The 26,330-nt window shown below is 39.2% G+C and overlaps 1 protein-coding gene and 1 long non-coding RNA gene across 3 annotated transcripts in view; one reads left to right on the forward strand and one right to left on the reverse strand.

The window, feature by feature from the left end:
• LRMDA (leucine rich melanocyte differentiation associated) overlaps positions 1 to 26,330 on the forward strand; it is a 1,014,859-nt gene that overhangs the window by 890,781 nt on the left and 97,748 nt on the right. The window lies entirely within an intron of this gene.
• On the reverse strand, positions 8,390 to 11,851 carry LOC111095504. Its single transcript, XR_005358004.1, has 2 exons — positions 11,639 to 11,851; positions 8,390 to 10,905 (listed from the first exon to the last, which is right to left on the reverse strand). It is a non-coding gene; the product is annotated as an uncharacterized LOC111095504 (long non-coding RNA).

The following is a 26,330-nucleotide window of genomic DNA, read 5'->3' on the forward strand; positions in this document are numbered from 1 at the left end:
AGGAAGGAAGAAATGCAAAAGTGGGTTTCTAATCAACCCATACGCATTTTGTGAAGTGGCTTCTGAGAGGGCTTTCTGAGGCTGCTCTTCTCTGTATCACATTGTATCAAGCTTAGACTTGGGTGTCATGACATAGTGGGGTAGCCCCTCTAAACCAGGTCAGAGAGAATCATGCCAGTCACCCAAATGGTGCCATTACCTAAGGATGAAGCATTAAATTAATATTGTTGTACTCTAGAAGGCGGAACTAGATTGGAAGCTTCAGAAAGGGCAGATTTATGGATCTCTGAAGATAATTCCATAAATACCTTTGCTCTGGAGTGGAATAGACTACCCTGTGAAATCATACTTTCCTTGTCCCTAGTGGAGTCCTCATGGATATGTATCAAGTTTCTCAGAGACCTTAAATGAATAATAGACTTGATTCAAGTCTCAGATCTACCACTTACATGTGGCCTCAGACAAGTCATTTAACTTCTCTGAGTTTTATTGCCTTAATCTTTAGAAGCTGATATTGCCTACCATATTGCTTCTTTCATAGGGTACTTGTGAGATTCATAAATGATCTTGTTTGTGAAATAATTTGTAAAGAATAAATTCTTAATCAGTGGTTATTATCTGTGAAGAGTCAAAGCCCCCTGGGAGGATATGTTCATTGGAAACTTTCACCAGAAAGATAAAGCAAAAAAAGAAATATCTCCATATACATATAGATGATTTTGATATACAGCTTCAAGGAGTCCACTTAGCAGAAGAATGGGTCAGAGCTTTAACTGTCCCTGAGATAGAAGTCAAATAATCATAATAATGTTTTGGGGAACCTGGATGGCTCAGTTGGTTAAGTGTCTGCTTCTAAGTCAGGTCGTGATCCCAGAGTTCTGGGACTGAGCCCTGCATTGAGCCCCCCCATTGGACTCTCTGCTCAGTGGGGATCTTGCTTCTTCCTCTCACATTTCCCCTACTTGTGCGCGCGCGCGCTCTCTCTCAAATAAATAAGTAAAATCTGTAAAAAATAATCATAATAATGCTTCTTGCCTTCGTGTTGGACACTACCTATCTACATATCTACCATCATCTCCCCAGTGCTCAGACACATACCCCATTGGCTTACATAGTTAGGAAATGATTGAGGAAGTGTGCATGTATATATATGTGTGTGTGTATGTGTGTGTTGTAGGTATGTGTTTGTATTATTCATTCATGCATTTCTACGTTTAGTTGTCACACTGCAGTGATTAAGCACTATCTATGATGGGAGGAAGCAAAGAGTATCTCCTGGCTCAAAAGTGTTTCACTCACTAATGAGCTAGACAAGAGCAATCCCACTGTTGTGTATTCTGCTTGCCTGCCTTCCTTCCACAAGTTAATTTTGGTAACATGTCACATTTTTCTCTGGCTCAGTGGATTAGTTGAGAAAATACAGATTGCATCAACAATTTGATCTCCCTGGATACAACTTGGTAGCCCTGTCTATTTCAATCACAACCTGGGTCACACCTGCTTGATATATATATATATATATATATATATATATATATATATATATATATATTTATTCATTCACGAGACACACACACACACAGAGAGGCAGAGACACAGGCAGAGGGAGAAGCAGGCTCCATGCAGGGAGCCCGACGCGGGACTCGATCCCAAGTCTCCAGGATCAGGCTCTGGGCTGAAGGCGGCGCTAAACTGCTGAGCCACCTGGGCTGCCCTATATATATATTTTTAAATTAATTATATCTATTTTATTAGCATGTCCTCCAGGTGTTCCTTATTTTTCCAGTGTAAAGGGAAAGACTTCTAAGTACTGTGCTAAATTCTTTGCATTTACTTGGTAATTAATTTATTTATAAATATACTTCTAAAGTGAACTATGACATACTTACCTAAAATTGACAAATCATAGTGAAAAACTGTATGAATACCACAAGTTATCATTACCTAGGAAAAAATAGAATATTACTGCTACATACCCCTTCCTCCCCCACCAAAATCCCATCTTATGTCTTATTCTAGTCATGAGTCTTTCTTCCTCCTGAAAGATGGCCAACATTCAAATCTAACACCATAGATAACTTTTACTTGCTTTTGAATTTTATATATATGGAAGCATATAGTGTATATTATTTTCTTTTTGTTGTTCTTATTTAATATTATGTAGCCTTCCATACTGTTGGAGTCGTTTATCAGTCTTAATCCTTTATGGTTAGTGCTTTTGGAGTCTTATTTCAGCAATTTTGAGATTAGCAATTTATTTCAACAACTACGCAAAGATCATGAATGTATCTCCAATGTTATCCTTTAGAAGACTTGTATTTTACTTTCATATCTAGACGTATTATATATCTGACATTTATTTCATGTATGACGTGAGGTAAAGGGTCAATAATTAATTTTTCATGAAGATATCTGATAAAACTTTCCATTCCTCACTGTTTTTGTCATAAATCAGTTGTCTGCATATGTATAAATTTGTTTCTAGACTTTCTATTCTGTTCCATTCATATACTTATCTCTTCTGGATCAATGACAATCTCTTAGTTACTATAGGCTTATGATAAGGCCTAATAGCTAGTGATGAAGTGAGCTTATATTGGCTATACTTGGCCCCTTGCATCTTTTCCATACAAATTTTAGAATCCTTTTATTTGTTTTAATGAAAGAAACAATGAAACACAGTGTATGGGATTTTGGTTGGGATTACTATGAAAGGCTGCCAACCAATTTGTAGAGATTGACATTTATAATGTTATGTCTTCCAGTCCATGACCATAGGGATATGCTTCTACTTATTTAGGTCTTATTTAGTTTATTTCAATATTATAGCATGCGTGAGTGTGTGTGTATGTGTGTAGAGATCTTACATACATTTCAGTGGATTTATTTCTAGCTACGTGATTTTTTTAAATCTTATTTACTTTGATTTTCATTGTATTTTATTTATTTTTTGGTGTTAGTACAAGGAGATGAAAATTATTTTCATATATTGATGTTGAAGCCAGCAGCTTTGCTAAATTTACTTACTCATTTTAAGAATTTATAGTCTTGGGATCCCTGGGTGGCGCAGCGGTTTGGCGCCTGCCTTTGGCCCAGGGCGCGATCCTGGGGACCCTGGGATCGAATCCCACGTTGGGCTCCCGGTGCATGGAGCCTGCTTCTCCTTCTGCCTGTGTCTCTGCCTCTCTCTCTCTCTGTGTGTGTGACTATCATAAATAAATAAAAAAAAAAATTAAAGAATTTATAGTCTTTTTTATTTTCTCTACATACAAAGTATTATCTCCTGTAAATAATCATTTATTCCTTTCCACTCCCTGATAATTATGAATAAAGCATCTATAAACATCTATGTGCAGGTTTTGTGTAGACATAGTTTTAAGCGCATTTGAATAAATGCAAAGGATTGCATTTAAGAGTATGCTTAACTTTGTAAAACAAAAGACAAAAAACCCCACCAATTTGTCTTCCAAAGTGGCTGTGCTATTTTGTAGTCCTGCTGGCAACAAAAGAGAGTTTCTGTTGCTCCAAATCCTTGTCATCATTTGGTGTTGTCAGTGTTCTGGATTTTGGCCATTCTAATAGGTATGTAGTATATCTCATTGTTGTTCTAACTTGTGATTTCCTGATGATATATGCTATTGAACATCTTTATATGTGCTTATTTACCATTTGTATATCTTTTGTGAAGTGTCTGTTTGGGTCTTTGTCCACTTTTTAATACAGTTACTCATTTTCTTATGGTTTCTTATGGTTTTAAGGACTCTGAATATTTTTAGTTACAGTCCTTTATCTGATATGTCTTTTACAGATATTTTCTCCCAGTCTATGTCTGACATATTTTCTGGGCGAATTCAATGGTTTTGAACATTAAAGCAACTTGTATTCCTGTGATTTACCCAATTTGATTGTGTTATATTAATACATGTACACATACATATGTGTATACACACAATTTGTTAATACTTTATGAATTTTAAACCTTTGTTTAATGAGAAAGATTGTCCTCCAATTTTTATTTCTTATAATGCTCTTATCAAATGTTAATAATTAATTTTACTAGCTTCAAAAAGAAATTGGGAAGTTTTTCCTTTTTTTTTTTTTTTTGTAAATTCTCTAGGAGACTTCACTTACCATCAGTGTTATTTCTTTCTTAAGTATTTGGAAAAATCCATGGCTGAAACCATCTAAACCTGGAGTTTTCCTTTGGGAGAAAGCTTCTAGTTATAGACTTAATTTCTTAAAAATATAAGGTTGTTCTATTTTTTATTATGCCTGTTTGGTAAGCTGAGTTTTTCAAAGATTTTTAAAATTGGATTTAAATGTCAAATTTATTTGCATGAAATTATTCATAGTTCCCTCTTACCTGTTTTTTTCTAAGCATTGTATCAGTGTCCCTTCTTTCATTCCTGATATTATAATTTGGTATTTTTTTCTCTTTTTCTCTTGAACAGTTTCACCTCTACCCTTGCCCCCAGATTGTTCATTTATAAAACCTCAAAAAACAAATTTGGCTTTGTTGATTATTTTAGTATATATTTCATTTATTTTATTATTTTGTTCTTTTCTACTTACTATTTTCTTCCTTCTAGCTTGTTAAGTTCTATTTGCTATTCTTTCTTAAGATGGATAATTTTTTAAACATTTTTATTTATTTATTCATGAGAGCCAGAGAGGCTGAGACACAGAGGGAGAAGCAGGCTCCATGCAGGGAGCCCGATGTGGGACTCGATCTTGGGTCTCCAGGATCAGGCCCTGGGCCAAAGGTGGCACTAAACCACTGAGCCACCTGGACTGCCCAGGATGGATAATTTGATCAGTGCTTTTTAGTCTTCTTTTTCTAATTCATATAGTCCTCTAAGCTTCATTTTACCTGTATCCTACAAGTTTTTTATGTGTTATTTTCATAGTCATTCAGTTCAAAGTCTTTTTAAATTTCCATTGTGACTTTATTTTTACCCTTCAGTTATTTGAAGTACTTTGCTTAATTTCTAAGCACTTAGACATTTCTCAGTTACCTTTTGTAAATAATTTCTAGATAATTCTGCTCTGGGCAGGGAATAAATTCTGCATAATTTCCTTCTTTTCAAATTTGTTGACACATGCTTTATAGCCTGGCCTATGTTTAATTTGAGATAATGTTTTGTGTTATTCAGTGTTGGCAGCTTTTATGTGCAATATTCTTAATTTGTTTATTTGAATGTGTGTGAGTATGATCAAGTTTCTGAATCATACTGTTCAACTCATTGCTATAACTCCTGATTTTTGTCATCTGCTACTTTCGCTTACTGAATGGCTTGTTGAAACTTCACTATGATTGTGAATTTCTCCTTTTAGCCTCCTTCAGTATTGTCAATTTTGCTTCGTGTATTTCTAATTTTAGAATTTTTACATCTTGCTTAGCAACTGACTCCTCTATCATTATAAAACTTTCCCTCTTTATTTTTAGTAATGTTCTGTGCTGATGTCTAATTTATTTGATATTTGTATACATACACCCTCTCTTATGGTAAGTACTTTTGTTATATACTTCTTCCATTCCTTCACTCTCAAATTCTCTGAATTCTTATATTTAATATGTTTCTTGTAAGCTGAATATTGTATTTTTAATCCATTGTTACATCTTTCCTTTTAACTGAAGTTTATAGGGTGTTTAACATTTAAAATAGTGATCCCTTCATTTACATGCAATATAGGTTCCTTCTGACTCATCCTCTCTTTTCTTAATCATCTCTTCTGTTGTGTCTAATCTTTTGTTAAATGTATCAATTAAATCCTAGGTTTAAACTATTAAATGTTTCAATCTTGAATTTTCATCTTATTCTGTTTTATAGTTTTCAGTTCTTTTCTATGTTTCTCTATTTTGTTCACTAACATCTTTAAAATATATGTGATTCATATGTTCAAGTCTGTGGCTAATAATTCCAATATCTGAATGTCTGATAACTCTGTATCCTCTATTTATTCTCCTGGATTTGGGGGGCATTTGATCTTGTCTTTTGGTATGCCACGTGATATTTCATAGAGTACCTGACACTGAGTACAAAAATTATGGAGGTAATTTGAAGCACTGAATAGTGTTATTTCCCTCCACAGAGGATTTATTTTGTTTCTGGGAGGCAGTTAGGGTGGGGAAAAATCACCATAATCCAGTTTATGATGGAGTAAATGGGAAGTTGGGACTTTGAGAGGTCAGATCTATTTCTACTCACCTCTCCCCCTGAGATATAATTCTTCAGAGTCCCAGTTGAGGGTCTGGAATGTCTACTTGGGCCTCTTATCCTTGGCATACCTTAATCTAATTTTTCCCCAAGACCTCTAAAACTATTTGAAGTTTGGTTCAGCTTTTCAGCCTCTTCATTGCAGCCTAAGAATTTAAAATTGCCTCAAGGGAGAAAGTGGCACCGGTTTTAGGGACATGTCTTTGTACTTTGATTCTCTCTACTTCCTTTCTCTCCATGATCTTATCCTTCATTTTTTTCACTGGTTCAGTAGCTCTCTAAGGGCTTAAAACAAATCCTATACATATTTTTCTGAGCATTTACTAGTTTTTGTCAGTGAGAATTTGGTCTACAACCAGCTAGTGTACCTCATTCATCAAATTATTTATTTATACTTTATAGACCTTGAATTTAGGCTAAATATCAAGCTAAATCATCAAGATCACACACATACACACACGAAACTTAGCTTCACCACATTCTCTCCTCAGTCTGTCTAATCATAAAGTGAAGTCTCTTTCTACTCAGGCCCCGCTTTCAAGTCTATCTCTTGGGTAGTTGTCAAAGCAATCCTGATAACAAGGTATTAATTCTTAAGGTGGAAGTCTTCCAAGGAATGCCTACATTTTTAGTAATAGAGATGTTCTGAAGGCTAGCAATCTTTGATGGAAATATCCATGGTGGAAGAATAGAAGTGGCAAAGTTGTTCTTGTTTGCTTGGGACTCAGTAATGCCATGGGGGCATCTATTGCACCATAGCCAACATTGCCTTTCCTCTCCATCTGAAACTCTTGCTCTTTCCAGTGCATTTCTGCTGTTTTCCCCTTATATGGAAAGGGGGTTGCCCTCCTGAATCTCTGCAAAAAATAGAACCATGCATCAGTGCTGTCCAATAGCTGAGCAAATACAAAGCCTTTTTTTTTTTTTAAGATTTTATTGATTTATTCATGAGAGGCATACAGAGAAAGGCAGAGACATAGGCAGAGGAGGAAGCAGGATCCCCGAAAGGAGCCCAATGTGGGACTCAAGCCCAGAACTTCAGACTCCAGGATCATGCCCTGAGATGAAGGCAGACACTCAACCACTGAGCCACCCAGGCATCCCAAATTCAAAGCTTTTATCAGAGAGTGACAACCTGTTTTATCTAGTATTGGTCAGTGGGCAAAAGAAGTATTTATTTTTTCTATGTCCTGCTATAAAGCACATACAAAAAAACAAAAAACAAAAAATAAAAAACAAAAACCCTCCAAGATGAGGAATTTAAAAAATGTAAAATTGAGCCATTTGTTAGCTGTCTGACCTGGAAAAATTCATTTAACTTTTCTTAGCCTTGATTTTTTTCACCAACAAAATGGGGATGACAATAACATTCACTTCATAAGGATGTTGGGAGGATTATATGAAATAATACATGTGATTATTGATTAATTTTTCTGTATTCCAGGAAGAGTTTGAAATAAAATGACTATTTAAAAATTAATGATATGACATTTTTTTAAAGTGAAAGGCACTGTTGAAAACTTCTGCTTCGGCTATTTTGTGGCAGATGATAGTCTTCTTTTTCACTTAAATCAAAATCTCATGCCCTAACTTGACTAGAATGGTTGTTCCCATTGCTCCAGTGTCTGCGTTTCTTAAACTATAGATCCTAATCAACTGAAGAGGTATTGATGGAAACCAACTACTAGAAATCACTTTCCCAGATGTAAAATATGAGGTGTCAAGAGGTGAAGGACTGTGCTTAAGACCAGTAGACTGGGAGCCTCCTGAAATCTAGGCTAGGAGGGAGAATGGTACAGAGTATGCCCTGATTCCAAAATAGGAAAAATTGGTTTCTTCTTTGGACTATGGTCTCTAACCCTCTGGATGATGGTGAAGACAGGTATGTGGAGTAGACAACCAGATAAGTTTCTTTGTGATCCTAGGTCCTGGCCCACCTTCAAATGGCATTGTCTTCTGGTCTTTAATAACTACCCCCTACAATATATTACTTTATGCCATTACAGCTTTCTTTTGTGTTTTTTGAGACAGCACCAGTGACTGGATGGGCAAGGACTTTCTGATGAAAATATTTTTGAAATTGAAAATACAAATGGCTCTCATATTTGAGAGTCTGGTCTGGTGACACCACAAATAATAGTCATGTCTCACATTCATAGGGGATTTTGCTCTTCACAATCCATGTTTTTTTTTTTTTTTTTTACATAATTGACCTGCAAAACAGTTTCAAACACACTAAGACCAAAATGGTAGCAATAACTGCCATTTACTAGGTGTATTTTCATTTCCATACTAATCCTTTGAAGTGAACAACTTATTACCCATTTTAAAGAAGGGCAGTTGAGGCTTGAGGCAAAAAAATTTGCTCAAGATCATGAAGCTAATAAATTGGTGGCCAGATTTTCAAGGCAGTTTATTAGGCAACACCATAGTCTTTTCAGAATACTTTACTGTGTCTCACAAGTACTTTCTTCAGCATGTAAAGTGAAATTTTGCCTTGGCTAAGGAACTATGGGATGTATTTTGGGTGGTTGAGTCAAGAGTAGATATTTAATCTTTTAAACCTTAGCCCAATTCTTTTTCTGCCAACTATACAATTTTATATCAATTAGTATATCAACTTTTGGAAATGGATACACTGTGAGCTTCCCTATTGCAAAAATGCATTTGAGATGCTGGACATAGAAATGCAATGCATGAGACCATCTAATCCAAAATAGCCAATCTAAAATTTTAGTGTCTAAAGAGTTGCCATTTCTACTGTACCTGGGTTACGATCAAATTTACTTAATATAAACATCATATTATGTACAATTTCCAACTCAGAAAAAGAAATCCACATCTCTGAGTGGCTTTGTTACCAATGTCATCATTATTTTTGAGCCACTTTGTTTCAGAAATTGAGGAATGTGAATTATGAGAGTATTAAGTAAGAGAGAATTTGGGTAACCTCAATTTTTTGTTCTACTCTGTGCTTCTTATGTTGGAGCCAGAGCACTCATATTAGAAGACCAAGGCAGTTTCTGGAGCTTAGAAGACTTTAGTCATTTCTTCTCCTTTGTTGAATTAGTTCTTTGCTGAGGGAGAGATAATCCTAGGAGCCAGCCTATGTTGGATTATTGTGATACTCTTAATGGCTTTTTTATTCCTGTATATAAATTCATAAATCCCTCTGAAATTAGAACATGTGTCCAGGGCTGAGGTTCAGATGCTATCTCAAACCCATCCATGGAGGTTGACTTGATTTTGACTTCATGATGACTCATCACAGACCAATCTATGCCAGTTTTACATCCAGGTCCATGTTAACTGTGGCAAGGCTGGACGACCCAGAAACTCGACCCAGATTTCTCTCCTTGATGCTCCCTTCTTGCAAAATTGCCACTAGGGCTCCTCTCTCTGGCCTCTCAATCTGGGATAAACCTGGGGTGACCCATTTCTAGGATCACCCCCCATTTGGGGGTGACAAATGGGCAGAGGATGCAAAGAAGTGAAGGACTGACTAACCATATATGAAGCTTCTAGCAGGAGTCTGATGGCGAACACTTAAATAACCTGATATATCTGAACAAAGAAATCATACCCAGAAGCACTAAGTCTCAGTGTGATAAGCCTCTGCCAGGGAGACCAAGGGAAAGAAAGGGGCAAGGATCTGAGAGGGGTTAATTGAGGGTGAGGGGAAGCTTTACTCTGTTATCAAATTGACCCATTTGTATCCCTTTACCTTCCTCCCTTGAGTCATTCTCATTCGACTTGCTAGGAAATGGACCGAAACTTGGTGTTAGATGGGGAGTAAGCAAGACAATTACACACGTACACACACACACACACACACACACACACACACACACACACTACATGGGCCTGCCATCTCCCTTCCCTTAAATCTGAGGACTCCATTAACTAGTTCTTGCATTGTCTGTGAGAACCAAAAAGTAAAAATGCGGGGAGTTAAAAAAGAGTTAGAGCCTCCAAGCTTAAGTTGCATTATTTTTTCAAAAAACCATGATGTCATGGACTTACCTCACCTTTAGTGCAGTGAAGCGAATAATGTGTACTGAGCTTTCTATCATGTACCATTATAATTAGCTCTGTCAGGTCTTAGCCCTGCAACCCTCATGCAGATAATATGATAATATGTCTTCATAACCAAGTGACCTTACATGCACAATATTTCTCCCCTTATGAAGATTGCATGTCAATAAAGTAATTGAGTCTCAGAGGCTGCAGCGAGGGAAGATTTAGATGATTGGACGTGCAGAGCAGTGATGTATGACCATTATTATTCCTCTTGTCAGGGAGGCGCGTACAAGCGAGGATGGCCAGAAGATGACAGAGATGACGGGTTGCGTTTCATTAAAAAAAATATTGCTGTTAATCACCACTCTATTCTTTTCAAAGTCACTGAGGAAAGAAACTCTTTTTTCATTTTAGCTTGTGATGAACATGCAAAATGGGAGCACATCATAAGGTTTCCAGCCTCGGCCCCTTACAGACTGTCTTCCTTCCATTGCGAAGAGGCTAAATTCAGATCATAATGAATAGATCAGCAGTGGGAGCGTGGACAGAGGCCACCCGATTTCCCTGCTGTGAGGCTCCTTGGGTTTCCATGTGCAGAAGAAGTACCTGCTGGGATGGAAGTGCACTTCCTCTCCTCTTGGCGTTAAGGGAAGCATGCTCACAAGCTCTATAAAAGGAAAGCAAATGTGAGAGTACCAAATCGGAGACAACTATTTTTACTTGAATTAATTTGTTTGGACAGTTTTAACACTTGGAACACTTATATTTCCATATTTTATAAAAGCAAACATGCTGTTTCTCTAGCTGTAAATTTATCTTATGATATCATAACAGCTGGAAACTTGTAGCCTGGTAGGATTTTGTTTCACATTTAAACAGCTTGAGAAATATGTTGGAAACAAGGTATATTTTTTCCCTATCTCTGTGTGTTTGCCTATCTCCTCTTGTTTTTGGCTATCCTAGGAGTGTTGGCAGTATCACTTGGAGGGTATCAAGGCTCCAGGGTTTCTACTAACTAGGCATTGTTAATTTCTGCTCCCTTGCGAACATCCTCCCTATAAATGCTGAGAATACACCAGAAATGCTAAGGAACTTCTTCCAGGGGTGTTGGAGAATCTTTCCAAGGAAAAAGAAAGCTAATTACAAAAGCATCTTTTGTTGGCAGAGGGGCTTCTGAAGTCTTTAAATCTTCGTTCATAAGTAATTGACTAAGATCTAACAGCCTTGAAGAGAAAGAAGCTGATGGCATCACTTTTTAGTCATAGTATTAGCCTTATGATTTATGGTGTAAAATTAGCCACTGCATCCTCTCATTACGGGTGCTGAGTGATTTCTCCAGGCCAGAAGGAGAGACTAATATGGAAGCGATAGCTGAGTTTGTGTGTCTCATTGAGCCCTACCATTTCCTCCCAAAGATCCATTGTGAATGCTTTTGGGGAAGGGGATGTTATTTTTCTTTCATTTTCTCAACCCTGTAAAAGAGAAGACAAAACATAAATAAATAACTTGAAGGAGCTTGAATGTTCAGAGGAAATGTTAACCCGTGGATGACCCAAAGTGGCAGTATAGAATATAGTTTCAGATGAGATCAGTGATTCCAACCTCCTAATTGCCCCCATAACCCTACCCCTCTACCCCCCACTATCTCCCCACAAATCCAAGGCCAAAGCCTTCTGATGGTTTTTCCATCGAATACAATCTGGAGTAGAGATTATATTCATTCCCCAATTTGGACAGGTTTTCCCTAGTAAATTCAAAACCCCCTAGTAGATTTCAGGGGCACTAGGAGGACTGACGATTTCAAGTTCATACACCCTGTTCATATGCTGACATTTGAATTTTGCAAGTGGAACTTCATCTCTTTAGTATAAGGCTTTGGTTGCTGGTAAAAACAAAACAAAAAACAAAACACAACTCTCCTTGGGAGAATAGATCATCGGTTATTTATACCTGGATGAGAAAAAAAATCTGAATGTTTTCTTTTTTTATTTTTTAAGACTTTATTTGAGGGAGAGATGGAGATAGCAACAGAGATAGCAACAAAGAGCATGAGCAGAGAGGAGAGGGAGAAGCAGGCTCCCTGCTTAGCTCAGGCTGAAGGCAGGTGCTTAACCCACCAAGCCACCCAGTTGCCCCTGAATATTTTCTGAACATGGTTAAGAAGAGAGTAAGCAACATAATAACCAGGTGTCTTGGGTAAATTTACATGTGTAAGGCAGGATGATAGAAAGGATATAGATGCGGGACACCTTGGTAGTTCAGCGTTGAGCATCTGCCTTCGGCTCAGGTCATGATCCTGGGGTCCTGAGATAGAGTCCTGCCTCAGGCTCCCTGCAAGGAGCCTGCTTCTCTCTCTACCTGTGTCTCTGCCTCTCTCTGTGTGTCTCTCATGAATAAAATAAATATATTTTTTTTTAAAAAAAGGATATGGATGCAAAAAAGGCCTAGAACTGGGAGCTTTCTGCCATTGAGCAACATTTTTGTTGACTTTAGAGTTTGCTTGAGCCCTACCAGAGCTTAATTCTCTCCTTTTTCCTCATCAGCCTTCTTTCCTGGATGGCAGAAGTGTTTGGAACACACACTTCAGGGTGAGACTACATGAGTTCAAATTGCAGTTCTTCTACTTACCAACTCTGGCACTCTAGAAGGGTGCTTAGCCTTCTGTGGCACAGTTTTCCCATTTTTAAAAAGGGAGAATAGTAGTACCTTCCTTTAGGGCAGTTGTAAATGTAACTCTCTTAGAATGGGACATAGCAAAGTGTTACAAATGTTATCTATAACTGTTATCAACCTCAGTTAATCACTGGTGCTAATTGAGAGTTATTCGTTGGTCAAAAAAGAATTCCCTAAAATGAAAAAAAAAAAGTCTTCAACATGTTTCCAGGACACGTTAAAATGAGAATTGCTTGACTCAAGGAAAATGACATTTAGTCATTGGTTAAATATTCCCCTTAACCCTCCCTCTCCTGCTTCCTCTTGGGTCCTTTACCTTGTGTTGATGGAATCAAAACTTGTCTCGAGGGTGTTTCTCTGAACCAGAAGTATTTTATTCATTTAATTACTATATGAATTGACATTATAAGTAACACTTGCCAAATAATAACTTCATAAGAATAAGTGCCAAAGAATAAATTTTATTTTGGGGGTAAAATGTGTCATTGTAGTGGTGGTCATGATGATGATAAAAGATAATAGATCCTAGATATATCAAATATATTAGGAAATATTTCTGGTATGTAATTTCCTTTTATAAAACTTGAGTCTAGGCTGATAGTTTTCAAGGTTCCTCTTTATTTTAAGTCCAATATGTGTAAAAATTCACCTGAGCTATACAAACTGCAGTGGGAGTGGGCCTAGGGCCCAGCTTGCATGTCCTTCCTTTACCTGTTCTGTCTCTCCATAGACTTCTGCAAAGCTCTGGGGCCACTGATGAAAAAAACAAAACAACAACAAAAATCCACATAAAATTGGAAAGAGAAGATAATTCTAATAGGTTACAAATCCCCATGCTTTCCCTTTGCCTTTCTGGTCTCCCATGGCTTACCTGGAACAATATCTGGGCTGGATGGGAACTGTGACATGACTTGCCTTGTGGTTTTCAGGTTGTGCTAAGGAGAACTCTGCTCATGTTCCAAAGAGATGTGTCAGTGGTGGAAGAGGGTCATACAAGTGGTCCAGCAGGGTTGAGCCACCAAACCTGGGCCTGGCATCCGCCATCTCAATTCCATTTTTTTTTAAATTTTATATAATGAGGTCTAATAGAAAAAATAATTTAACTAAAATTTGTCCTGCTACCATAATAATGATTAAAGGTTTTAAGATTAGTGGGCTAGTCAGTCCCATTCATTGTATAGATAAGGACTAGGGTAGTCTTGTCATTTGACCATGGTTACTACTGGTCAGTCACAGACTGTCCTTAATGTTGCTCCTTGGATTCCTCGGCATTTCCACTGCTGTGCCTGTGTAGGAGCTTCCAGGAGCTAACGGCTCTCACCTTGACCCTCCCTTCTCCTTCACACCTTACATGGTCTCCTGAATGATTATAACACTGACATGCAGCTGCTCTGGTGGTTCAGTACTACGTCTGCCACCACAGTGACAGCTCTGACCATAGTCACAGAGGCCCAGGAAGAAGAAAGGAGAAGATGAATGAGGTGCTAGGGTAATAGAAGTGGGAGCAGAAGTTGAGCCACATTAAACTCAAAAGTGCAGGTGCAGAACCCACTGTAATTTTGCCCTGGGCCTTCAGTCTTGGCCATCAAAGGAAGATTGAGATCTCCCAGCTCGATGGAACTCTGACGTAAGTGATCTGACCGTTCTATCAGTGGGGCCTGGTCTCCTGCTAACAGGTATCAGTGTTGATGGGCACCCCTGCCTGGAGCTGCCAGCACAGCAGCTTGGATCCCTTGCTCTTTATTTCCATCCTCTCTCCCTGTTTTCTGTCACTGTGTCATGTCAAATCATTGTCAGGTGGCAGACACTGCACCCCCCAAGTACAAAGGTATCAGGTTTCAGGACACAGGCTGAAATGAATATAATAATGGGAGCCAGAACTAGGCACAGACCACTTATCAGGCAAGGAAACAGCTAATAAGTGTTGTTAGAGGTTTCCATGGGGGAGGCCCTGGAGTACATTTCCTGGACAGGCAGGTGTAGCACAGCCTGTCCCAGGGTCCAGTTACAGACAGGCTTGTGCGATTAGTATTGATGCCTGTCACTTTGTGGCTGCCAAGCTGTTGATTCTGTGAAAGACCAAAGGCTCTGGTTATCTGGTAATCAACACTGCTCTCAAGAACAGTGCTGGGGAAATTGGGGAAACAGAAATAGCCTTTCCTGAGAAGTGACCGAGGCCATGGATCATGTTGCTGGCTTATGTTTTCCTTTGGCTCAACCCTGAGATTGCTCAAGCCTGTTCTTTATCTGCGCCACTAGGTAGCCATTTTCATTTGTTATGGAATCAAATTCTATCCCCTTAGAGTGAGGTGGTCCAAACTCCCTGTCCTGTGCTACACACAGATGTAACTAGCACTGCTTGTGGGACAGCAGAGGAAAATAGGATGCTTTTGCATATTGAGGCAGAAATTCAATTCCTTGCCTGTGACAAATTCCTAAATCCAAATGCATGGCTGATGCATAAGCCTATTCTTAATCCCACTCTACCTCACCTGTGCTAAAGACGTTTTAAGTCCCCTTAAAAACTTAAAAATTAAAATCCTAAAGGATTAGTAACAGAAGAATAAAAAACATAATTGATTTCCTTACATAATTCATTTTCTTGACTGTTGCCTTCTCAGCTTCTTTTCTCTTTCCTCATTCCAGAAATTTAATATCTTATTTCTCCAAAGCATCAGTGTCCTGATTATAGTGAACTCTGGACAGCCCCCTCCTGGTCTCTAAAAAAAACAGAACTCCTGGACCTTTTTTTACAGTTCTAATTTCTCTCTCTCCCCACTCTAACCTCCTCTTGGCTCCATTTTCTTCTCCATTGTCTTTTTCTTCCCTCCTCCCCCAACAAAAACTGGAAAAATAAGAAGTATGTTTTTTTTTTTCTATGTTATTTAAGGTACAAATAGGAAGTGAGGTTGCACAGAATATTTCACAAGGTACATATTGCCACTTTGTAAACCTATCAGTCAGTCCATCTATCCATCCATCTATCCATCAATCAATCCATTCATCCATTCAATAAACTACTGTAGTTTATTGGAGTAGGCAAAGTCAAACTCTGGCTAAATATTGAGGAAATAGCAACGAATAAGATGAAATCTCATCTTCAAAGAGCTTTCCAGCAGAAGAAACAGACAACTAATACTAAGTGCTAAGTTATATAGATGAATGTGTTGTGTGTGTGTGTATACATGTACATATACAAATGAATGCCCATGCCTGTACACACACACATATGCACATATACACATGCATGGAGAGAAGTAAAACTGCTACCCACCTTGAAGTATCTGCTTGACCTTGGGTTTTTCATTCATTTATGGATTAATTAGCAAATCTTTATTGCTTGCTAATAACCAGGCATTGTGTTAATGTGGGTTTATAAAGAAAAATAAGATATAGACCCTTTTTTTGTTCTTAATCTTTTCATGGAAAACAATCTGGAATGGGCCCACTCAGATTTTCTGCCCATGGACTGTCCCACTCTGGTCCTCCATTTAATTTTATACATGAATTAAGAATAATTTATGCTATACATTTGTTTCCTGCTCTCAAAGAAAGGAGGTTATCATCAAATAGTCACTTGCAAAGGAGTTTAGAGATGAGCTGGCCTGAAGCTCTCTTTCTGTAAGTGAGAACATTGAGGTTCTGGTGGAGGTAAAGTGATTTCTCCAAGGCACATGGGGAGGCCGTGGAAGAACTACAACAAGGCCTTTGGTGGGACAAAGAAAAATTTTCTCAAGTGTGGTGTCCGAGTCACCTGGCATTCTAGCCCTATCACTTGTTTGGAGGTGGTGGAAGCTGCGTGAATTCACTCAGCCACTAAAGGATGATGCAGGGACCTGAGGACGTTGTGTGACACTTCTCAGAGCAAGAGGGACAGACTGCCTGCAGAGAAGGGACTAAAGGCAACCTGCGACTCTGATCCAGGAGCAGATATAGAAGCCAAGCACTTTACCTTCCTGCTCTTCAGAAAGGCTCCAACAAGAAAAAATTCAGAGATTTAATGCCCAGATCAGCAGCTGATTACAGTTTCAGTGTCACACTTCCTTTTGTTGGGAGGCTCTGGAACGTTACTCCAGCTTCTCTTGTCTTTGGTGAATACTCTTCACCCAAATTATCAGAGTGCCATCTTTCCAGAGGGGTTGGTCTGTGGGTCATCTGTTCATCAGGCCACACCAGTTCTTAGAAGCTGTTTGTCTGAAGCAAAATTCAGGAATGAAGATTTCTCTCTTAGGTCCTTCTTAAACTCACCTTCCTGGCAAAGACAACAGGGGAAGAAAAGACCAAATGGGTCACAAAAAGAAAGATTATACTCCAGGGGGCTTGTTAGGACTTGGGAGAAAGTGGGTAGACTAAGCAAATGCTTTGACTCCTGGGATGTTGCTCATTTCCCCAATTTTTCTTCTTCTTTTTTTTTTAATTTTTATTTATTTATGATAGTCACAGAGAGAGAGAGAGAGAGAGAGAGAGGCAGAGACACAGGCAGAGGGAGAAGCAGGCTCCATGCACCGGGAGCCTGACGTGGGATTCGATCCTGGGTCTCCAGGATCGCGCCCTGGGCCAAAGGCAGGTGCTAAACCACTGCGCCACCCAGGGATCCCCCAATTTTTCTTCTAATTTCATCTGTGGCCCCAGAAATCAGAGCAAGTGCTAGGCCTTAGTTATACAGAAACATCCTGTTAGTTCTGTCTCCCAAGAAGAGCCTTAGATATGCCAAGTCCCTGCCTCTGTGGTTTGGTACCACCTAACAGAGCCCGGTGTTCTCTTTTTAGAAGCAAGGTGTGGTACTAGAGGTAGTACAATGGAGGCTAGTTTCCATTTCCCATAGCTGCCCAGGACACATAAGGAGAACACTAATGAATACTTTGTTTAAGTGAAAAATAAGCTTGTGAAGAGGAGGCACCATTGCTGATGGGCTGTGAATGGTGCACGTGAGAAAATTGAAACCCGCTCTGTGGCCCCTCTGACAACTCGGCTCACTTTGAGTTTGGCAAAGAGCAGGAAGTACCAACTGCAGGGTTGACACTTAACCCTGCTACTTCACCTTCTCTGTGTGTTTCCTCAGGCACAGAGGTGAGGGAAGCGGTGTGCTTCCATTTTTGCCTCTTGTAGTGTAAGTTGCTGAGTGCCAGTGACAAGATGCTGGCTTGTGAGCAGGCGCCTTGGGGCCCTGCAGAGTCTATGTTCAAGGAAGGGAAATCTACCTCCTGTGCTCTTTGTGCCCAGACAGACACTCACAGTTTCCAGGAATAAACAGGGACATGTCTAAATCTGTCTTGGATATTTACTCACTTTATCTTTGGCCATGGAATGTTGACAAATATTCAATATGGTTGAGTGACCTTCTGTAGGTCAGAGCAGGCTCCATTCTGATTGAGTTTAGGAAACTCATAAATCTGGCTGAGCCTTCAATTTGTCAGGTGAATGGTGCTTTGTTAGTGGAGACTACAGCCTGTGTTCTCTTTCTTTCTGCATTCCTGGGCTACCAGGTCCCCCCACCCCCAGGACCCTGCTCCTCAAGCTGGTGTTCACTGGTGTGTGAGCACATTTTCTCCTCTTTGTGGACAGAGCATTTGGGTCAAGCCCTGTAGGACACGGACCCAGTGGTGTTTTAATCCTAGCTATAGACTCATTGCCTTGAACTTTCATTAGATAGGTAGGTAGGTAGGTAGGTAGGTAGGTAGGTAGGTAGGTAGGTGCTTCCCCCTGCTTGTGGTTGTTCTCTCTCTCTCTCTCTCTCTCTCTGTCAAATAAATAAATAAAATCTCAAAAATACATACATACATACATACATACATACATACATACATACATACATACATACAGGAGGAGTGAGAACAGCTGAAAATGCTAGAAGGAATCTCAATTTTAAATGTTGGACTGAGGGACTGGTCCAGGCTTAGCTGGTTGCATCCTTTTGGTTTAACAGCTTGGCCAACCTGATAACAAAGGATCTTTTTGCAGCTGTTTTTCTCTAAGTTGTAGAATTTTAGAGCAACAAAGGGAATTGGAGATTATCTTTACAGATGAGGAAGCTGATGTCCCAAGAAATTAAGTGATTTTTCCAAGGTTAAAGAGATACTGGTTGCCAGAGCCAAGATAAAAGTAAAGCTTCTTCTGACAACTTAGTTGTTGTTGTGTTCTCTTTTCACTGGGTTTCACCACTGTATGCCCCCATGCTCCCACCCCCACCCCACCCCTGCAGGTTATGTTTATTATAGACCTGCTGGACTGAGAGTTCTGGGGAGTTTGGGTCTAGGGGGTCTGAGTAAATCATGATCCATGAACTAAAGGGCTGTACACCTGGTGAGGAAAACAGGCATGCCAACAGGTCACTGTCAAACCAGACAAGAAGACGAGAAAGTAACACACAGAATCTGGTGACACTAGCACCAAGCCTCTGTGTGATGGAAAGTGTGTGAGTAGAGGAAGCAGTGTAAACCTTTCCAAGAGGAGCCACAGAAAGCAGAGTGGGTACATTGTCTCCTTTCCTTACCTACCTTAGGATGCTTGTTGGAATGAATTTTTGATAGGCCATACCTCTAGATTGAGTCCCATTTCTCCCACGAAAAAAAAGGAAGAGGATTATCGCGGGGCTTGCTCTATCATGGGGCTTGCTCTTCCACTAAGAGCTTTACCTGCTTGCTTTATCTTATCCTCACAACAACCATGAGGAGGGTTCTATCACTAATTTCCAGATGAGAAAGCTGATGATCAGGAAAGTTAAGTGATTGGTCCAAAGTCACCCAACTAGTCAGAGGCAATGATCTCTTCCTACTGGAGTTTCACTATCTGTTAGTGCACAACGGTGATGGCCTTGTGATCATCTCTTTCCAACAACATGGTCAAAATGCAAAATCATGGTGTGCTAGGCAGGCCTGGAGCTGTTACGTGCTGCCTTCATGCTTAGATCCAGGATTTTCTTTCTTGGATGAGAATGGATACATAGTGGGGCTGGGCCAGGTTGGGGCTTTCAAAGCAATGCCACATCAAATGGGGCCTCAGAAGGCTTAGAAGACCTTTGTCAGAGGCTCTTTGTGCATTTTATGGTTGGTTGAGCTTTATGACCCAAAAGAATCCATTATTTGTTTTATTTATTGCAGACCTGAAACACCAGGCTTTGCTTTTTCTTCAAACTTACAATGCTTATTACATGACAGAATTATTTTTCATTTTTCTTTTTCTTTCAGAGCCTTGGAATCCTGTTAGGAAATTTCTAGTACAAGCATTTGGGGAAGATACCAGTACTCAGGTTGGGCATCTGGGAGAGATAGACAAGCCCTTATTACAGCATGGAGGATGGGGAGATTACCTGGCCAAGTATCATTTCAGGTTGTGGCAGAAAGAGATTAGCTCCAATTTATCGCCGCTCACATTTTCCTCTTTTCCCCCAGTTTTCTGAGTGTCATGGAAATGATATTTGTGAATCCCAGGGGCCTCTCACAGTGGTGTCAGTTTAGAGATCTTCCCAGATACATCTAAATGTGGACATAAAATGTAATGGGAAGAAATTGAAAAAATATCTGTTTCTTGATTTTTTATTACTGTGGAGTTAAGAAAGCTATTTCTCATGCTGTTTCACAAATTTGAATCCAAATGTATATGTTAATTTGTATTCAGATGGCTTTTGGATGATTCAAACATGAAGATATTTTTTTATAAAGTTTGTCAATTTTCTGGCAATTTATAGATATGTATTCAGACAATGTATATGTGCACAGTTGCCATATGTACATATACTGTATTGTCAAAATTGAGCCTAACCGAACTATGACGGAAAGTTAAAATCAATAAATACAAAATGAATACTTCATACCTGAATTTTAGTTTTTGATTTTAACAATGTAAACATGAGTGATATTAATTTTGGGATGTTTACTCCATTAATGTTTTGCCTAAATTAAATTTGAGCATGACAAAGACAAACATACAAATCCTGTGCTATAATATACTCTCTGTGACACAAAAGCACACAGGTAGATTTCAGACTCTAGAAGAAATTACTACAAGGCAGAGAATGTTTTTAATTTCATGGAAAATTTTGTGAGGCAGGAATGCTCAAAGAGAGAGCTATGTGTGATATTTAAATGTGTGACATTAGCTTATTTCCTAATATTGCTAGTAATTTTACTAATTAGGGCCAATTACATAGATTTTCCTGGGCTGTGGTTGACTGGCTTTGGGGAGCATCGTTGTTAATGCATATCTCTTCTTCTAATTCAGAACCACTGTTCTTCCTTTGTACTGCTCAATTCTTAGCAGAGAGAGGGTCCAGCTGAAAGATGTGTCCTAAGCCAATGAAAAAGAAGGATATTGCCTCTCAAGGTTACCAGGAATTCTAGGAGTTCCCTAATCTCATTCAAGTGGGTATAAACCACAGGACTAACTTCTGAGCAACCTCTGGATTAGGCTCTTCTCACTTGGGAGAGAGGAGGGTTTGAAGTGCTCACTGGTCCTCACTTCCTTCGAATGCAGGCTCTCAAAAGTGTCATGGCCTTCCTCCACACACCTGAGAGGTGCCTGCTGCAATGACAGTAGCAGTGACAACCCCCTGAGGTCAGTGCAGGGGTGTGCAAGGAGGAGGGCCTTTTGGGGCTTTCTCCAAGTACAGATTTCTCCCTCTATCCGAACATAGAGCATATTTATGAAACCTTTCATAAACTGAAGTGGAATAAAGCAAACAAGCAATCTCCATTAATTTATGTGGAGATTTTTGAGCATGCCTAGACCCAGAATGTAACCTCTTTTGGGTTTTTCTGATGTCTTAGGACATTTCTTGCTAACAGATGCACAAAATACATTGAAATAATGCACAGATGCTTACAACACAGTTCAAAGCTTTGGCAGCTTGCTGCTGAGATACTGAGTCTAGTTCCTGAGGAAGGAGGTTGGTGGGGCCACTTTCACTACTCGAGGTGTACCTGCCTGCATTGAGCTTGCTGCAAAATGCCAAACACTATTTTCACTTTTCCCCTTTTTACATAAAAGCAAAAATCCTTTTCAGTTAGCGAAACCCAGAACTAATTAATGTAGGTCTTTCATGAAAACAAAGAGGCACCAACTTTTGAAAAGTAGGAGATACCTGCATCATGTTAGCTAAAAATCTCAGAGGCCAAAGAACAGCTAGCATCATGCCTTCTGACTGAACTCTGGCCAAAAGGCAAGTTATTTAGGGCAGAGGTCCTCCCTAAGACGATAAGGTGCAGAAGAACTAAGTCCTTGGAGAGGTCTTTAAAAATCTTGCCCACTGCTCACCAGAATTTCTAATTCCCAGGGTCTGGAGAAGAACATATGAATTTACTTCAATATTTGGTAGTTTCTTGTGAGCTACGGTCCTCAAGTAACTGACTCTCTAGATAGATAATTAAAGATATAAGTGATAAAGGAATCCAGTATACTTTATAAGCCAATGATACCAAGTTGTGGTAGGCAATGCTTGTGCATGCTACAGAGGGAGAGGGGGCAGTGCAGTCCAGGAAGGCCTCCTGGAAGAATTGGAACTTGGGCAAAGCTCACTGGCCATGCAAAATTTAGATTATGTTATCTAATATTGAATGGGATGAATTCTATCATTTTTGGACAAATTAATGAAGCAACGATGCATATCTCTTCAAATGCCTAATAAATCATCTTCTCTGCTCATGGTTCAGGATCATCACAAATTGAAGGTGTTTCCCCTCACCCCAAAATGGCCTCCCTTTCCCCTCTACACCAATCTAGACACAAAATATGGTCAGCAGTCTTGTAGTTTTGCTGAGTTTAGGAGAACTGTCTTTAAGTGGCTTTATTACTGATCTTAGACAAGGCAGTTAACTTCATTTAGTCTTATTTCCTTCATTTATACAATGGGAGGGTAGTGGTGGATGATTTCAGATCCTTTTTAGTGCTAACATTCCGTCTGACCCAGTTAAACACATCTCATTATTACATGACTGGAAATAGGCCAGGTCAAATGATGTCCCTTCAAGCATAACCATCAGATACAGCCGTATGCTGTAAAGATGGATATTATACTGTTCAACTTATCATCATTAGTTCCCTAGTCTTCGAATGGAATGCACCGTAGTTCATATCTGTCATAGTTAGTATTTGGAAGTCTCAAAGCCTGTGAGATTATTCACATATTTATTCCTGTGTACCGCATATGCCATCCAACGTCTCCCCTTCATCATGTGTCTATGACAATATATTGAACAGAAAATCTCCATCAGCTGACTCTGACAGAAGTGTATTATTTACAGTGGTGTCAAAATGTGCTGCTTATAATTGACTGGGCTCATAATAAGCCAACCTAGGAGTCTTTTCTTCTCATATTCCTTCTCACTGGTAAATCCTCTATTTGTGTTGCTTCCATCAACAGCTTCTTCATTATTTACAGAGGAGGGAACATGCCCCAGATGATGCATGAGTTGTGTTATAGGGTGACTTTTTCATCTTGGGATGGTCTCTCTCTCTCTCTCTTTCTTTTTCTCTTTTTTTTTTCCTCTTCCTCTGACTCAGGATTTTTCTTGTGGCAATTAAGGGTAAGGGAAATCAAGTCAACTGGAATCCATTTCTCAACAGAATACACTTCTCAATTTCTTCCAACTTTGGGAGACAATGCAGAATAACTCTTAATAGGTACATGGTCAATTTTGGCTGTTAGTCCTCATTTTACCCCTTACTGTCTGGAAGACCTTGATGAACTGGAATGAACCTTGATGAACTGAAAATTGATGAACTTCTGAGTGTTACAGTTTTGTCATCTGTAAAATGAGGATACCAATAATACGTAATTCATAAGAGCGTTGGGACTATTAATCAGATAATGCATATAAAGAGGTGAATCTAGAGTGAAAACAACAACAAACACACTCAGGCCAAAACAAACATTAAGCCATATCTTTCATGCATGAACCATCCACCAAAAGAGAGCACCTAGTTCTTCCTCTCCCAGAAGGGCTTCAGAATGTAATGGGTGTAGTTGCCTGCCTCTCTAGCTCCATCCAGGAGGACACGGAGCTGCACAGCTATGCCTTGCACTCCTCTCTCCAGCTATACACTTCTTGTTCCGCTTTCAAAGACTCCTTAACATTTACATATATACATGTGCCATGTCTGGTTCTTGCCTAACCTGAAGTAGGTTTTCTGTTTTTATTTTGTGGCCAACATGACTGCGTATAATAGAACTTATTCATTGCCTCCCCTAGATTCTAAGCTGCAAAGCCAGAGGTGATCCAGCAATCATACATCTTGTTATTTACGCAAAGGAGCTGAAAAGTTATATCCACACAAAATTCTGTACATGGGTGTTTACAGCAGCTTTATTCATAATTGTGAAAACTTGAATGTAACCAATAGGTCTCTCAGTAAGTGAATGGATATATAAACTCTGGTATACAGGGCACCTGGGTGGCTCCATGGTTGAGCATCTGCCTTTGGCTCAGGTTGGGATCCCGGGATCCTGGGATCAAGTCCCCTGTAGGGAGTCTGCTTCTCCCTTTGCCTGTGTCTGCCTCTCTTTCTGTGTCACTCATGAATAAATAAATAAATAAAATAAACTTTGGTATATCCAGACAATGGCATATTATTCTGTGTTAAAAGAAAATGAGCTATCAAGCCATGAGAAGGCATGGAGGAAACGTAAATGCATATTACTAAGTGAAAGAAGCCAATCAGAGGAAGCTACATACTATATGAGTCCAACCATATGACATCTTGGAAAAGGCAAAACTATGGAAAAGGAAAAAGACTGGTGGTTGCTAGGGATCAGGGAACTAGAGGAGAGATGAACAGGTAGGGCACAGAGGATTTTTTAGAGCAGCGAAAATACTCTGTGTAGTACTATAATTATGTATACATGTCATTACACATTTGTCTGAACCCATAGAATGTTTGACACCAAGAGTGAACCCTAATATATACCATAGATTGGGCTTTGGATGATATTAGTGTGTTGACACAGGTTCATCTATTATAACAAATATAGCATTCTGGTGGGAGATGTTGATAATGGAGCAGGCTACGCATGTTTGAGGACAGGGCATGTACAGGAAATCTCCATATCTTCCCTTCAGTGTTGGTATAAACTTTAAACTTCTCGAAAAAATGGCCTTAAAAAAGATGGGGGGAGGTGGAATAAGCCAGGGGTGAAGTTTGTGTAGCACCATGCTCACTGAAGCAATATTTTCATGGTCATGGCAGCTATTTCCCATGTGCCAACTACTCTATCTCTGCCATGAACATCAAGAAAAATTTTGGAGTGTTATTATCAAATTTCAATGGACCAAGTGTTATTGAAAAGCACTGGTTTAGACAAGTATTTCTCTTTTTTTAAATTTCTCAAAAAAGTATTTATTTATTTATTTATTTATTTATTTATTTATTTATTTATTTATTGTAAGATTTTATTTATTTATTCATGAGAGGCACAGAGAAAGAGAGAGGCAGACTCGATCCTTGAATTCCAGGATCATGCCTTGAGCCGAAAGCAGAGCTTAACTGGGGAACCATACAGGTGTCCCTTCTTTTCTTTTTTAAGATTTATTTATTTATTTTAGAGGAGTGGAGGCAGAGGGAGAAGGAGAGAGAGTCTTAAGCAGACTTCCTGATGAGCACAGAGCCCGATGTGGGCCTTAGTCTCACAACCCTGAGATCACGACCTGAGCCAAAGCCAAGAGTTGGATGCTCAACTGACTGCACCACCCAGGAACCCCGACAAATATTTCCTTTAAATTCAATTGTTCTGATGAAAATCCTCATGGCCATAGAATTCCTGAAAATTAGTATGAGGCTAGTGTTCTGAAAGTATGTCTAGTTTGGCATACAGAATTAATTTGTGATTGTTAGAGCTGTACCCTGGTCTTCTGAAAGAAAAGTATTATTGTCTATCAAAGTGAAGACATTTAGTAGAATGAAGTAACCAAAAAAAAAAAAAAAAAAAGACATGCCTGAACTTGGGGTCCCGTGACTGAGATCTATCAGGCATTTTACATCTTTCCTCACAACCTTGCTTCCCCTCTCAGGGGCCGAGGTTCTTCACCTTAAAATGAGAAGGTAAATGAGATCACATCTGAGGTTTCTTTCATCTTTACCATCAGTTGACTTCTCTTTTTAGGGATTCTCAGAAACATTTCTAACTTGTCTTTGCTGAGCTTCTGAGGCAAGCCTCATGAAATGAATAAGCTCTTTTTATGGTCTCCAGTTGTCTTCTGACACAGAGGATTTCACTTTCAGAAGGAAGATGCAATCATTTTTCCTTTCTTGTGATTTCCCTTTCTTTATATGAAGGAGAACTAGTGAAGAGTCACCCCACTTAGGTCTCATAAAATTGTTCAGAGTGTGCAGAAGCCATCATGGTGAACTAATCTACCATCCTGATATAATGGAGGAGGAGACTGAGGCAAAAAGCATGGCCAAGGATTAATTAGCTATGGAATCAGA

Source organism: Canis lupus, chromosome 4 (genome assembly GCF_011100685.1).
Source record: "Canis lupus familiaris isolate Mischka breed German Shepherd chromosome 4, alternate assembly UU_Cfam_GSD_1.0, whole genome shotgun sequence".
NCBI lineage: Eukaryota > Metazoa > Chordata > Mammalia > Carnivora > Canidae > Canis > Canis lupus.